Source organism: Myotis myotis, unplaced genomic scaffold, assembly GCF_014108235.1.
Source record: "Myotis myotis isolate mMyoMyo1 unplaced genomic scaffold, mMyoMyo1.p scaffold_m19_p_2, whole genome shotgun sequence".
Taxonomy (NCBI): domain Eukaryota; kingdom Metazoa; phylum Chordata; class Mammalia; order Chiroptera; family Vespertilionidae; genus Myotis; species Myotis myotis.
Window position 1 is genome coordinate 54,558,166 of NW_023416324.1, and position 16,769 is coordinate 54,574,934.

Genomic DNA, 16,769 nt, shown 5'->3' on the forward strand with positions numbered 1-16,769 from the left:
TAATACGTTTTCTCTCCATGCCCTTCTATCACTTTAGTGGTCTGTTAATGCTTCTCCCCTACATTTCCTTCCTTCTTTCTCTCACTCACTCATTAACCTTAGGCCCCTTTTTCAAATGGAATTAATTACTAACCATGAAACTTGGTAAGTGATGTCCTGAAGGGAAATGTGTTTCTTATTCCGCCCCCACTTCGATGAGTAATGAATGTCTCTTACAGACATAAGTGAATACATTTCATGATGAGATACATTTCCCCCCTAAATCAAGTGAGCATCTCCTTATTCCCATGAAGGGTACTGTTCTCTGATTGTTGCTCTGGGAAACAACGTCTCACAGAAGAAAGAGTGTGGGCCTTGGAGTCAGAACCATGAGTCTGAGGTCCAGCTCCACCTTTATTTGGGGAAATGATGTCACTGCTCTGTGTTTGCATTAACTTGCTGTAATACGGGGATAACAGTATCTGCCTTACTAAGTTATGTTAAGAATTTAAAAAGAAGGTGCCTATTATGTACCTAGCACCTAGGGCACATGCCGATGGTAGTTCTAAGCAGCTCCAGCCAGGATCTATGATAACTGTTTTGTCTTCTCCTTCTTAAGTCCAGGAGGCATGGAACCTCCGTGTCTTCAGTGAACTAGACCCTGTACTTCCAAAGCCCTGCTATGACTATGTAAGAAAATGACAGCAACAACATTAAAAGTTTCTCAGTTCTTCAGCGATGCTTTTAAAAAGAGGTTTTGAGGTAGGAATTAGATCTCTGGAGTCATCCTTAAGATGTTTGTGTGCTCATTGACATGAACTATTTAAAATGCACATCCTCAAGGAATGGTTGGATGTGTGAGTGAAGAAGCCGGTGTCACAGATGCCCAAGCAGTATGATGGACCCAACAACGATGCTTGGGTTTTAATCAAACTAAAAAGCCATCAGGAGGACTCCAGGCCATTTGTAATGCTTTATTGGCAGCTGAGTGGCTCTGTATCTGCATTGTCTAAAAAATGTGAATTTTCTACTCTCTTTTAACTATTACGATGGCATTAATATCTGCCCCAAATGTACATGTTGACACCCCAGTCCTCAGAGTGATGGCATTTGAAGATGGGGCCTGTGGGAGGTAATTGGATCATGAGGGTGGAGCCTTTTTGATGGCATCTGTGTCCTTATGAGGAGAGACATGGGGGAGTTTGCTTTCCCTTTCTGTCTCCTGTCTCTATCTCTGCGTTTGTCTTTTTATCTCTTTGTCTCTACCTCTGTTTCTGAGCCATGTGAGGATACATCAAGAAGGTGGCTATGGATGAAGCAGACAATTGACCCGCAGCATGTAAATCTTGGACTTTGCGACCTTCAGACTGTGGGAAATAAATGTTTGGTGTAAACCACTCTGGTATATTTGTTATAGCAGCTAGAACTGTCTCAGGCAGTAACTAAAGGGTATATGGCAAGAATGATGTTACTAAGAACACTTTATTGCAAATCTGAAATGGAAATAAAGTCAAGGCTCAGCCTTTATTTATAATGAACTTTATGTGTCACATGGGCTTTTCTGTTCTTACATTTTAGTGTATGATGAAATAAATATTATGTGCTTATGACAGTAAACTGTGGTCAACATTTTACATTGATTAGCTAATTTCTTCCTCATCAGGATGCTGAAGAAGGCATCATTATTATTTTCAGTAGTATCAAAAGGTTGGGATAAAAACTCTAAGAGCACTTGGTAATATATCAGTGGTGTGTCTTCTAAGATGGGACAATGATGGATGGGCTGACTGCCCATTCAGGGATGCAGTCTCCTGTTGGCTTCAGGAGCCATCAAATGTGTGCCTGGGGGCTGACCACCCAAGGTAGGTGACATGGGCCCACCCTCCAACTGCACTCTCACATTAGATCATACCTGCAGTCTTTATCTCATCTTTAAGGCCCTACCAGACCCAACTTCACCTTCTGTAATTCTGCCTATGTCTCTCTTTTTCCTTGCCCTTTGTTATATTTTTATATTTCCACGTAGCAGTTGTTGTTACCTGGCATTATGCTATCTGTCGAGCAGGAAGTTCCAGCTCCCAGTCCCAGGTGAGGATTCCACCACATGGAGGAAAGCAAAGAGCATAACAATGCCAACCGCCAGGATAGTGTGGGCCTGCTGCAGCACCTGTGGGCCCCCAGTCCCCCAGAAGGACTCAACACATGAAGTGCTGGCTGGAACTGTGCTTTACTCAGAAAGGAGAAGGAGAAGTGACGTAGCAAGATCAGCATCTGTGTCGCGTGCTGTTCTCCCATGACCATCTGGTCCCAACGCCAGTGCCTGGGCCATGGCTTGTTCAATGGCTTTTGATGCTTGCTGTTGAGAAGGGCCCCTCTTGGAAGGTGGCTGCCAGAGGATACTCGGTACGTGCTGTCTCCATTTGAAGAGGCCCACCAGCTGCTGTGCTTCCTCTTTATTAGAAGCCAGTGACAGCGACTTCTCTGGGATACTCCGCTGACTCCTGTTGGAGTGGCAGGTGGACTCGTGCTGGGATAGTATTGTTCCGACTGCCCCGAGAATGGCTTTCTCCCATAACCATGTGATAAAACCACCATCTTCAGACAAACAACCTCTTTCAAGAATTTCCGTTTTAATAACGTACTTTCACTAAAACAATAAAATGTTGCCATTATAAAAGTCATGTTTTCTTCTTAAAAGAAAATTTGGAAAAGAAGAGAAAATTCACTCAAATCCTGACCTCCACACAAAGGTGGAATGGCTAAGAGCAGGGGTGGGCAAACTTTTTGACTCAAGGGCCACAATGGGTTCTTAAACTGGACCGGAGGGCTGGAACAAAAGCATGGATGGAGTGTTTGTGTGAATTAATATAAATTCAAAGTAAACATCATTACATAAAAGGGTACGGTCTTTTTTTTTTTTAGTTTTATTCATTTCAAACGGGCCAGATCTGGCCCGCGGGCTGTAGTTTGCCCACGGCTGGCTAAGAGTCTAGTGCACTTCCTCCTATTCTGTTTTATGTATGTCTGCTCAATTGCACAGGGCTGTACTGGTGTTAGTGTTTGTTTTTTAAACATAATATGTAAGTATTTTCCATGTTGTTACATGACTTGTTTTAAAATTGAACTAACATTGAGCTGGTGGCTCAGTCGGTTGGGTATTATCCCATGCACTAAAAGGTTGCCAGGTCACTTCTCAGTCAGGGCACATGCCCAGGTTGTGGACTTGATCCCTGGTAAGGAGCATGCAGCAGGGAGCAGATTGATGTTCCCCTGTCACATTGATGTTTCTCTCTTTCCCTCTCCCTTCCTCTCTCTTTAAATAACAATAAAATATTTTTAAAAAATAAACTACAATTGAGTACCTACTGATATGACAGAAATGAATTGGCTATTTCTATATAAATTAGCTCATTCAATACTGCACACCAGTGAGGTGGACATTATTATCCCTGTTTTTCATTTGAGGAAATGAAGGCTCAGAAAATTTAGCAGGTCCTATAGCTAAAAAGGGACAGAGTCACAATTCATCTGACTTGGGGCTGACATCAAAAACCTGTATCCCGCTGACTGCGTTTTATTGGCCATCCATATCCTATCTAATTGCACCACATGTTGACTGAGCATCAGCTGAGGGCTATGCCCCTGGTACAAAATTCCTCCTTTCAGGGAGGTCTGTCTTTCAGGCCCAACCCAGCACACAGACCTAAGGTGGGAGGGCGACTGCTTTCCTTCCCTGCACAGGTTTCCACCCTGGGGGCTCTGCTCTGATCATGGGGACGCATAATTGGTCCCAGGTATCACGAGTGTCCCCAGCGGTGGTGTGGAAAAGGTGCCCCTCAGCAATACCCTGGAAAGTCTTGGCTCCGTGTTGGCAGAAACACATTTCTGGAAGGCAGGTGATCCAGGTGCTGATGGTGAAAAGACACGGTTCCTTTGTGCCCCTGTGACTGTGACTCGGTTGCACACCCGAGGCCTTTTTGCTCTGTCTCCTTTAAAGACCTCTGCTCAGGATGGGCCCTGGGGAGGTCAGCTGGGTGTCGGCTCATGTGCAGTCTTCTGGAACTTGCTGCGGCACTGGGCTGGGGCGTAGCAGCGCCTGCCCTAACAGGCTCATGGCAGAATATTTAATGCAGGTGCTTTATTTTAGAAGTTTATATCCTTCCCTGTAAATAGCTAATAAAAAGAGAAAGCTACAGGCCATTTATAAATGCACTTCTAGAAACCAACTTCAGAGGTTTACTAAGTGGCAGGAACCTGGTCAATAGCTGTTTGAGATGCATTTATTTCTAACGGGAGACAGACTTTCTCCAAAATAGCTTTGTTGTCAATAGACTCTTTGTTCCTTGATGTACAGCTTTACAGATAAATGCCTTTATAGGACTTGCTAATGTGTGAGGGTTTTGAAATTAGTGCAAAATTTGCAGTCTATAATATATCATCTAGCCATCTTTGACAAACTCAATTTTAATCTCATTAAATGGTGTCTTGTGTGATTGTGTGTAGAGATCCCTAAGCTAATTCTACCCTCCTTGTTTTTCACAGGAGAAAAAAATCCCCATGGGGACTGTTCACCAAAGTAGTGTGTGTATGTGTGTGAGTGAAATATTCCTTTTAGACGAACAAGTCCCCAGACGATGCCTGGTAATAAATAGCTTTCATAGTTGGTTAAGCATCAGATCTGGGGAGGTAACTGACCCCCAAATTATGTGATATCTTTGTGCCTGCCAATTCCATGAGCCTTATTTTTGCTGAGAAAAGGTTTGACATATTTGAGGAATTATTTTCTTTTCAGTGCTTTGGTTAGGATGACTTGGACTGGCAGTCATCGTCACTAACCCTTTGATGAGATTCTTTTTCCCGAAGTCTACCGAATCTGTGAGTCTCAGACATGGCAATTCTCACACAAATTCCAGTAGTGATCCTAACCATCTCATATCCAGTGTCAGAGTCAGCTCTAGGGGCTTGAAAGGCAGTATCTCATTTAATCTTTACAATTGCTTATAAAGTGGATGTTTTTTATTAGAAAGCCCAAAACTCCAGTGATTTAAAGGATCTAGAGCACATATTGCCTATTCAATTAAGAGGGAACTATAGCCCTAACCGGTTTGGCTCAGTGGATAGAGTGTCATCCTTCGGACTCAGGGGTCCCAGGTTCGATTCTGGTCAAGGTCATGTACCTTGGTTTCGGGCACATACCCAGTAGGGAGTGTGCAGGAGGCAGCTGATCGATGTTTCTAACTCTCTATCCCTCCCCCTTCCTCTCTGTAAAAAATCAATAAAATATATATTAAAAAAGAGGGAACTATATAAAATTGAATAAATAAGTTTATGTTAAAAAAAAAAAGAAAGAAAACCCAAACTCAGATTGGTTCAGTAATTAGATTACACAGCCAGGGATTGACAGAGGAGGGATTGAAAGGGAGGTGTGCTTGGGTGGGAGCCTGTACTACTTTCAGTCCACTTTGCTGCCTGCTGCTCTGCTACCCTGCCTATCTATGGCTAACTGACTAGCTGTTGCTTTCTATGATACTGTGTCTGTCTGGGAAGTCTGAGTGTTTGCAGAGATTCATGTCCCCCTTTGGGGCACCCTCAGCTATTAGCTGCTACATAGACCTGATGTTGGGGTGAGTTCTTGGGACCCAGTGGGCAGGTGAGTACAGATGAAAAGACTTTCTTTCACTTGCTCTAAATAAATGTGCTCCAAAGTTGAGCTCTGTTGGTAGAAACACATTTCTGGAAAGCAGGTGACCCAGGTGATGTTGGTGAAAAGACTCGAAATAAATAGAGATAGCACCAAACCAATGCAGTGGAAGTTCAGGATGTTTGGTTCAAAGTTTAGAAACTTCCAATAGAGCAGAATCACCCTCCCCCGACCTCCATCAGCTCCAAAGATTTTATTTAAGAATCCTTTGTGTGTGACTTCAGTACTGAAGCAGAAGGCATCTCTGGCTTCCTTTCTCATTAAGTTGTAGTCATGCCCCCGCAAGGGAAATTGTGGGCTAACATGGGTTTCGAGGTGGTGATTTTCTAGGCTGGAAATCTTTTTAAGGGATTTAATTCCTTCCCCAAAGCCAAAATGCTTGTCTGGTTCAGCAGGAAACGACTATTTGAATATGCTTTCCTTTCTTCCAGCTGCTTCACTGAATTCACTGGTGCCCCAAGGAAACAGAGGCTAAATCCTAACCCCCAAGGTGATGGTACTTGGAGGTGGAGCCTTTGGGAGGTGATTAATTCATGTGGGTAGAGCCCTCATGAATGGGATTAGTGCCCTGATCAAAGAGACCCCAGAGAGCTCCCTGTCCCTTCAGCCCTGTCAGGACACAGCAAGGAGACAGCCATCAAGGACACTAGACACTGAATCTGCTTACATCTTGATCTTGGACTTCCCAGCCAGAACTATAAAATATAAATTCCTGTTGTTTATAAACTACCTAGTCTATGGAATTCTGTTACAGCAGTCTTAATGGCCAAAGATATATACATACAGATACACAAACTAGAACTTCACACACACACACACACACACACACACACACAACTCTCAGACACATGTACATATACAGCACTCTCACACACATACACACATAAAGTCATGTAGACACATATAAACACACAAGCACATATACTGTTTCCCTGGAAGAAATGCTCATTTGATGATGATGGTCTTCTTTTTCTGTTTGCAGCTTTGGCCCTTGGCCTTGATTTTTGCAGAAAGCCAGGCTGAAAGCTTCTCAACAGCTGCTTCTTTTGTTCTGAAAGCTCTGTTTTGGTGACAGAGAGAGAGAGAGAGAGAGAGAGAGAGAGAGAGAGAGAGAGAGAAAGGAAAAAGGTCTCTAAATAAGTCATAATCTCTCCCAAATAAGTATTTGTCTAGTGGCAGGTTTCTAGGCTCAAAGTGGGTTAGTGGAACAAGGCTGCCACTGAGTTCTAATTCTGGTTTTGTCACTAATTGGCAGGGCAAGGCAGTTACCTTTTCTAAACCTCAGATTCCTCACCCGTAAAGAGATGAGGATCTCAAAGATTTTAGGTCTGAGATTCCATGGATGCCTTTTTCCCAGTGACAGAGGTAGTATAAAGCAGAACAGCATGTGAATAAGCTCTAAATCCCACCTGTCTCGAAGATGGACAAGATCAAACACCATCCCAGAACTACAGGAGCCTCTACTTAAGTGGTTCTCAACCTTCTGGCCCTTTAAATACAGTTCCTCATGTTGTGACCCAACCATAAAATTATTTTCTTTGCTACTTCATAACTAATGTTGCTAGTGTTATGAATCATAATGTAAATATCTGATATGCAGGATGGTCTTAGGCGACCCCTGTGAAAGGGCCGTTCGACCGCCAAAGAGGTCGCGACCCACAGGTTGAGAACCGCTGCTCTACTTCCTCGAGGCTGTGCTCCGTGCTCACGTTAGCTGTATCTGTCCATCATTGGTTTATTTATATGGCCCTTCTCACCATGAAATCCAGGTTCTTGAACAATATGATTAGTCTAATTTTGGTTTTCTGACAGCAGAAGCAGATGTACCCCCTGCCTGTCTCTTGTCTCAGCTATTATTGATTTTGATGGTGAAAGGGATTAAGCTGATGCTGGTGGAAGTAGATATCAAGATCTCTTTAGCAGAGACATTTTGGATCTGCCTGTTTGGCATTTGTAGGGCATTTCATTAACACTGCGGGCGACATGCATCTTTTACTTTTGGCTGCCTTTGCAATACATTCACTGAAGGAAGGCAGGCCTTGCTCTTGCCAGGTAAGGAGGAAAGTAAGGAGTGGCTTCATCACCTATATGAAGTCTGTTGGAGAAGGAGAGAGAGACAGAAACATCAATGAGATAGAATCATTGGTCGGCTGCCTCTTGCACATCCCACACTGAGGATCAAGCCTGCAACCCAGGCATGTGCCCTGACCAGGAATGGAACCGTGACCTCCTGGGTCATAAGTTGACACTCACCCACTGGAGCCCTGCTGGCCAGGCCCCTGCTTACCTTTCTGTCCTCGTCTCTAACCGCTCCCACAGATCTTTGTATTCTTTCGCATAGTGTTTGTCAGATTATCTGGAAATTGCCTCTCTCTATCTGCCTCTTTTACAGAACCTTAAAATTCTTGAAATAATTAATGACTTGAGTTAATCTGGACCAAAGCAGGGATGGATGGAGAACATTTTTTTTTTTGTGTGTGTGTGTAGCCTGGAGACTTTATTTTCATGCTGGGATGTCCCTGGCAACTCCATCTAGTGAGCTGGCACCAGGGAGTGTGCCAGTGTTCTCTGTGGCAGCCCAAAGCACATTTTATTGGCCGGCATGGTCTATTTCATAACGCTGAATTGAGACACTCTGCATAGTTAGGGATTTCTGTGGTGGAGACAAGTTCTCAGAGCCGTCCCGTTCCTAGATTAGATAGAGATCCTCTTGTCTATATCCCAGGGAAGAAGTGACTAAGGATGTTTGTCTACCTTAAGACAGGCTGAGAGGTGGCCCCAGCCACTGGCATGCTAGAAGGAAAGTGAATATTCCTTCTGGCTAGCCCTTGAAGCAACCTGCAGCTCCTAAGTCCCCCTTGGCCCCTCAGAGGCTTGTGCTCAAGTCACTTGAAGACCTACAGAATCCAGGTTATAGGAGGGGAGTCAAGATCCAACAAAAGATAACGGGCTTTTGTTTTAGGTGTGCGAGACTAAAACTTACCTTTCTTAAACATGATCAGCATCATGCTTGCTTGTGACAAAAACAGCCTAAAAAAACACATAGGGATTTTTGTAACTTAAGGCATTTATTAAAATCCCTGTTATATATCCAGTTCTATAGCAGAGTATTGGGGGAAGCAATGACACACACAGCTCTGCTTTCTGGAAATGAAAGGAACAAGAACAATTGTTGGAGCATCTTCATTATGCTAGGCATTTTAGCATGTGCTTCATTCTCTTCACAGTCACCATGATCGGAGGCTATATTCCTTGGTGTCTTCATGGGAGGGGCAGTGTGGTGTCCTAGGCTTTGTCAATACCCTATCAGTGCCCGCCCAGACGGAGGAATCTGCCCATGAGACAATTAGACTCTTTCCAGCCAGTACCCGATCAAATGCCGAAGTATCAGATCAGAAGGACAACACAATCTCTGAGAGGTGGATCTGTTAGGGGAGGACTCTTCAGAGGGGAGGAAGGAGAGCCCCTGGGTCTTGGAGGATTAATACATTTATGTAGGAAGAGGAACCCTGGAAAAGGCAGGTAATGTTACAGAGTAGGAAAATTTTTAGGCCTGCTTAATTACCTAGCCACCTCAGCAGCTTGACAGCCTGTGCAAAGTTTCTAGGAACTGAGCTCACATATCTGAGCAACGGCCCACAAAGAACAAACAGATCAACACACCTGAGCAACGGCCCACAAAGAACAAACAGATCAACACACCTGAGCAACGGCCCACAAAGAACGAATAGATCAAAATTAAGAATAGTCCTGACCTTTAAGTTACCCAGAAATGAATAACAGGAGGATGAATAGCTTGGCTAAAACTATGCAATTAGCTTTTGTAACTTGGCTTTGCTTGCTATGCGGAACCTGAACACGGATGTAGTTGTCCCCTTTAAATATTGTACCCTGCAGATGGTCGGGGCTGCTTCTCTCTTGGGCTTCCCGAGTGGAGGAGCGGACACTGGCCAGTCAATAAAGGCTCTCTAAATTTTAACCAGTCTGGAGTTCTGGTCATTCTGTCACTCGCGCTCCATAACAGTAAAACCAAAAGACTTCAGGCGCAGATGTTGGGATGGGTGGAGAAATTCCATCTTTGTTGGGACAGGAGTTCAGGATGGGTGAATTCCTTAAAGAGACTTAATAAAAAATAGTGGCTTACATCAAATAGAGTTTGTTTCTCTCTGTCACATGATAGTACAGATACAGCTGGGTATCTAGAAGGGGTAGTTGGCTCTGCTTCCAGATGTCTTCCAGAAACACAGGGCTTTTTATTGTGGTGCCCGTCATCTCCTAGGGTGTGGCTCATGTGCCCATGGTCCCGCTGGCTAGCCACTGCCTCCCGTGGCTAGGGGAATGAGGATGGGAGTCAGCCTCCTGGTCATGGCCAGGCATTCACAGTCCCATGGCATCACCCCGAATCAAGATGCCAGGGCCACACCTGCTGCAGGAGGGGGTAGGATGTAGCTTCTAACTGGTGGGTGGTAGGTTCTGCTTAGAAAAAGAAGGGGAGACGGCCACCCATCTCTGTCACCAGGAGATAAGTAAGATGAGAATGAAAACTGTCAAAGACCTTTGTGAGAGAACTCATAGTCTTTCTAAAGACATTGAAGAATTATGTTTGGATCTAACCAGTAGGGGAGCAGCCAGTGTCAGAGTCTGCCGAGTGCAATGGGCAGGTCCTGCTGGTGGAGGCCACATGTCACTATCTTGGACTCCTTTACTTCTAAATTTTGCATCTGCTTCAGGACTGCCTGGCTGCGAGCCACCTTGGGTCAGTTCACCTGAGGGACTGGGCCTGGGTACACTGTGTATTTTCTTTCTTAGGTTTTATTCTGTTTGAGAATGTTGGTCTGCAGCCCGAGTAGGGCGAGGGTGACAGAGGGATTACTTTCTTATCACAAGGAAATTAGATGCCTAAGCTACTGATAAAGTGGGTTTTTTTAAAACCAATTTTTAGGAAAATTGAACTTATCCAGTTTACCCTTGTGGGAAGGAATCTATTTTTGCATTTAATGAAATGGATCTTGGCAGTAAAGGGTTTAAAACTAACTTTGGGATTTATTTAGAAAGTAATCTCCTTACCACGAACTTGCCTTCTGTCCTTAAAAAGAGGAAGCTTTTTATGGTGCTAACAGAAAACGCAGTTTCTTTCCCGTTGTTGGCAGGCCCATTAGCACACACCTTTGCCAAAGCCTTTCTACATGGTCACAGAGGTCCTTGCCCAGGACCCAACCTGGACTTTTTACCAGGTCATGTGTGTGTGTGCGTGTGTATGTGTGTGTGACCATCTGTCCGTGTGCATATTTGAAATGGAGTGTTCAGGACATGGCAGTAGAAAAGGCTTACAACACCCATTTTCCCCCTGTGATAAAAGGTTATATCCAGGAAGAGGACTTAAAACATGAAAAATAAATAAACTGAATGGTTCCATTGGAATATAATACCAAGTGGTATGGCGGTGGCTTCTCCTCCTCCTCCTCCTCCTCCTTCATGTTGGAAGATCTATAAACATTTTTCAAAGAATTCAAATAAGTTACTCTTCCCTTTACTCTCATGTCGAGATAAGAACTTTTGGGGAGAACTAGTGTTACCTAATAGTAGTATCAAGCTTTTGTTTGAAAGGAAATAAAGACCTTCCTACTGAGACAAGTGGGATTGTTGTCACATGGTCTAAGGTGCCAAGCGCATGCTTGAGGCTGGACTGTGAATGTGGTGTGTGATGAAGGCATAGGGTCATCTGGGTCTTCACATTGAGAGGCAGTTTGGAGTTATGGGGAGAGGGCTGTGGAGTCAGGCTGCCAGGTTTAAAGCCCATTTGGCCACTTCCTAGCTGGCTGACATTGGGCCTCAGTCTCCTCATCTCTGAAATGGTGTAATGCCATATAGCGCACTTGCTGTGAGGACTAAATGGTTGATACAAATAATGTGCTCAGAGCAGTGGCCACCACGTGGACGTGCTCAGGAAGTGAACCTGGTTTTTACAACTCCAGAGCTCACGTTTTTCCCTCTTCACCAGGACACAGCGCTCCTGGGAACAGAAGGAGAGGCTGGGGAAGCGCGCTGCATTCCTAATGGAAAGAGGAAGGCCACAAGCTGCTCAGAGGCCAGGAAGGGGGAGGAGCTAGAAAGGGGGAGGAGCAAGGAGCATGAAAACATCAAATGTCGCATAAACAAGAAACCCTAACTTCCTTAATAAAGTAGGAAAGCAGATGTTAACCTCTTGTAGTCAGGGTCTACGTCTTGTTTTTACACCCACAGGGCTTGGCCCCTAGTAGGAGTCAAATACATGTGTTGCCTTGTTCCTTGCTCAGTCATTCAACAATATTATAAAGTTCTTCTCCCCACTAGGCACTGCCCTGGGAGCTTACGATCAGCAGTGAAGACCGCAGACGGAGACAGAACCCCTGCCTTCATTCCACCTGGACCGTGAGCCCGGGCTCCCAAAGCTCACCACTTCTCTTAACAAGTGCAACACTCATTTCCCGTGCCCCACCTTTCAGTTTTGTTAAGTAAACCCATCTGTCATTTCTGATATCATTATTTCTTGAAAATTGGACATTGATGCTCTTCTCAAACATCGGTGACCAACAGTGGTTTTGGGATCTCCTCCCAAGGTTGTGTCATTTAGAGGAAAGAGCTCCTTTCTTGATGGCAGAAGGTCTCCTGGATTTGAATCTTTAGCTCTGTTATGGGTTGGGGAGCCTTGTGTATATGCTGAGTTTCCAGTATTTTTTACTGAAAAATGAGAAGACTGTGTCTCATCGTGCAGTAGCTTGTCTAGATCTCTCATGGTCCTAAGGATCAGCTGGGTATTTATAAAAATCCAGATCCTGAGCCTCAACCCTAACTAAGCTAAGGATCCCCCTCTTTACTATACCTAGCAGCTCAGAGTGGAGCCCTGCCCTGCACTGCACTGCGCAGCACGGTTATTACAACTTCACGAGTCTCCTCTGCATTTGTTCTCCGTCATTTTGCACATATGATTTTGGAACCTGAGCTTTCCAAGTCTTTCCAGACAGAAGGGGCCACGTCCAAGCTGGCTGACATTGGGCCTCAGCCCTCTCATCTCTGAAATGGTATAATGCCAGAAAATCCAGCAGGAATCATCAGGCAAACTAAAAATACAACTCAGTGGCTTCCACCCAGCTTAATTCATCAAGCCATGCTGCCTCCCTTAAGCCTCAGCCCTGGAAGATAATCTATTGCCCTGCTACACAAGAAGGGTGGTATGTTGCCTTGGCCGGTGTGGCTCAGTTGGGTGTTGTCCTGTGCACAGAAAGGTCATCAGTTTGATTCCTGGTCAGGGCACATGTTCTGGTTGTGGGCTTGATCAACCAATGTGTGTAGGGGGTGTGCAAGAGGTAGCTTATTGATGTTTCGTTCTCACATTGATATCTCTCTCTCTCTCCCCCCCCCCCCTGTCTCTCTCCCTTCCTATCTCTCTAAAAATCAATTAATATATATATATATATTTTTTAAAAAGGGGGCATATGTAGCAGCAGCATGAGCATCACTGGGAGTTGGTAGAATGTGTAGAAATGTCAACTCCCAGGCCCCCCTAAGACTTACTGAGTAGAATCTGAAGCTTAACAAGTTCCCCACATTACTGTTTGAGACGCATCAGTCGGTTGACTTCTGGGTGAAACTATTCAGGTGTGTTGTTGTTTTTAAATTGTGGTAATAATTAGTGACTTGAAGCTCCCTTCTGATTCAGGGCTCATGGCTGTTTAAATAGACACATCTGCATCACGGCTGTTATAATGGCATCACAGACTTGATGGCATTTATGAGCTAGAAAGTAAATTCTATATGTGCTGAAAAATTAGAGAAATATGAATTTCACTTGGCAGTTTAATAGAGGCTTTAAAATTTTACCACATGTAAATCATCTTCGGCTTTCGCAATGGCTTTCCCTGAGTAGTTGGATCAGAAAAGAAATTTGTTAGTCCCTTCCCTCCCTCCCCCTCAACGTGGACTTACAAGTGATTAATTTACACATTTGCACACTGGTTAGGAGGTGACATTGATAATCGGCACTGGTCCTCTCAGACAACTTGGCAAATAAACATAAATAGCTTCCTAGGTCTTTGCTTTTTAAAACTTCTTGCCATTAAAAGTTGCAAAGCCAATTTAATAAATACAGACAACCTGCTAAGCAAAGAAACAAAATGCTTGAGTTATATATGTCTGCGCGCGCGTGGACACGATCCGCTTTTCAGGATTAATGATTGAAGATGCTCTTTACCTTCCTTGCCTGATTAAACAGTTTCATTCTAAACAACACTTTCTCCTTTTCATGCTTCTTCAAAATTTCCCGTCCTCGTCCCCTCAGGATTGATGGCCGGGGTCATCGGGGATGCTGCCTGTCCAGCCACACTTCTCTCTTCTTATGAAAGGAAGATTATCCCTTTCTTAATTCCTTGTTTACATTGCTGTCAGATGGGAGGCTTTCGGAAGTGAGTTAGCATTCATTGCACCTTCCCAGAGGTGGCTCAACTTTGGATGGAGATGCTCTTTCGGATTCTGAGTCTGTGTCATCACATGTGCTCCTGTCCTCTGTGACTTTGACGACTCCTCCCCCTCACTCCCTATCAAGTGTCTGCCAGGGCCTGTCATGCACCAGCTTCTCCCTCCTTTGAAAATCCATTCTCTTCTCCCAATATGCAGGGTTTTATTACTTTCCCTCTTGATCAGCATTTCCCAAAGTTTATCCTGCCAGGTTTTTTTTTTTTTTTAAATAGATATTCTGCCTCCTCTGGACCCCTAGAGAAATTAATTGGTTATGAAAGAGTACAAATGCTGACTCAGACAAAATTAAACATGGTTCTATGTGTTGGTTTAATCACAGGACAACTCGGAAACCTTAATATGCTACTAGGTGGGGGTTGGGCTGTCATGTGCCTCCTTCCCGCATTTTGTTCCTGGTAGAACCCTCTTGGGAAGTAACTAGCAAGACCAGTGTTCAGCAAAAGACACTTTCTGACCTTCTTCTGGGTGTCCCCGCTGTGTGCCTCTCTTCTCTCCTGAGCTGTGTCTAGTGATCGCATGTGTTGCTGAAAATTTAGTGGCCTCAAAATCATCTGGAATTCACTATCACCACCAATGGCTAACGTTTACTGATCGCTGATGTTTACTGCTAAGCCTTTTACAGGCATTTTTGTTTTTCAGAAAATTTACCTTTGAACTCAAGTTCAAATGCCTTAACTTGATATTCAAGATGGTCTGTGTTCTTGGACCCATTAACTTGTAGCCACACATGCCTCTTCCTCAGCATTCAGAATCCATCTCTGGGCTTGGTTTTTCTGTGTATGCCTTACACCTCCTTACAAATCATTTACTATTGATTTGTTTATTGTCTGTCTTCCCTCAGCTACCATGCAAGCCCCACGAGACTGGGATGTTTGTTTTGTCCTTGCTATACCCCAAGCACCTGCAACAGTCCCCAGCATGTAGTAGGTGCAATAAACATTTCAGATACAGGTCGCATTCTCAGTTTCATCTCCTGCCTGTGCTCAGTATTGGTTCTCTGTGCCTTCCTTAGGTTTATTCACTCATGTTTAGCCCTTTGTCTTGATCTGCCATCATCTCCCTACACCCTCCAGAGCCTAACTCTCTAAGCGCCATTTCTTTCAAAGTATTTTCTAAGCACAACCCCTCCCTGATGGTAAGGGTCCCTCTCTCTGGATGGTTGTTGTTTATACCTGTCTAATTAGTAATTACACACTGCCTTGTAGTCCAGTTACTTTTAAGTTGAGAAAGGATGGTAGGGTACTCATGTCTGCCTCTCACATCACTGTGGGATGTGCTCAGTAAAGTTATAAATGAATGGAACAGACCCTCATTGTGCTTCCAGGGAAGTGAGCCCAGTGTATACCAGGCTGCACACAGGGAACTGCGGTGGGCTCTTCATGCACCTGTTCCCTCACTTGAGGCCTCGAGATGCACACTTGAAGTCCTCAAGAGTCTGCCTATGGGAATTTTTATTTCCCCAAAGTTTCTTTTTCCCTACAAGGCATTTCTCTGGCATAGAGCAAAGCTTGGGTTGCAAAAATGTCAATTGCTCATCATGGTAGGAGAAGAATGGTCTACGAATTCAGAGATGGGAGGGCCATAGGGGCTCAAGCTCATTTTCTTTTTGGGCTTCATTTTCATATTTCATTCTTTTTAAAAGAAATATATTTTATTGATTTTTTACAGAGAGGAAGGGAGAGGGATAGAGAGTTAGAAACATCGATGAGAGAGAAACATTGATCAGCTGACTCCTGCACACCCCCTACTGGGGATGTGCCCACAACCAAGGTACATGCACTTGACTGAAATCGAACCTGGGACCCTTCAGTCCGCAGGCCGATGCTCTATCCACTGAGCCAAAATGGTTAGGGCCATATTTCATTCTTTTTCCCTTATTTGGACAAACAGGTTAACAGCTATAGGGAAAAAAATCTGTTTAAAGAGTTTCCCCCCAATATATTTTGTTCTCTTTGTTATTTGCTTTCCCTCCATTCTCTCAGAGAGAGAGTTCCCACCCTCCCATGATGTACAGATGCTGGGAAGTGGCAATGCTCTTTGCTACAAAATACGTTTTCTTGGGCAGAGCTAAGCTCACGTGTGTTTAAGGCTAATGACGTTGGCTTTCCACGGAGCCACAGGAAAGCATGTCATTCTTTCTCGTCCACAGCAGGTCTTCTGTGCCCAGGGAGCTCAGTGGCAGCCAAGCCATACTTATCCGCTTTCCAGAAACACCTCATAGTCCCCCAGCCCCTTTCTAATGAAGCTTTTCCATTTATTCATATGTCACCACCTGAACTTTGTTCTGTTCCAAGGTGAGGATTAACCCAATGAATAAAAATATCTATTTATTTGGGAGGTAGGACAGCAAAGACTTGGGACCAGGTAGACTTTCATTCCCAGGGTCCCCCATTGACCAGTATATCACCAGAGTCAGTTTCCTTTTCTAAGCCTCCATTTCCTCATCTGTAAAATGGGGCTAACCATGCCTGCCTCAGAGTGTTGCGGCAAGAACCGGATCAGATCACTTATGTAAGACCTGGAGCATGGGGGTGACCTGGCGATTACTTTCTAAATGGCCAAGATACTGCAGACG

At 44.4% G+C, this 16,769-nt stretch overlaps 1 protein-coding gene across 1 annotated transcript in view; it reads left to right on the forward strand.

Annotated features, from left to right (window-relative positions):
- ST6GALNAC3 (ST6 N-acetylgalactosaminide alpha-2,6-sialyltransferase 3) overlaps nucleotides 1-16,769 on the forward strand; it is a 316,904-nt gene that overhangs the window by 50,924 nt on the left and 249,211 nt on the right. The window lies entirely within an intron of this gene.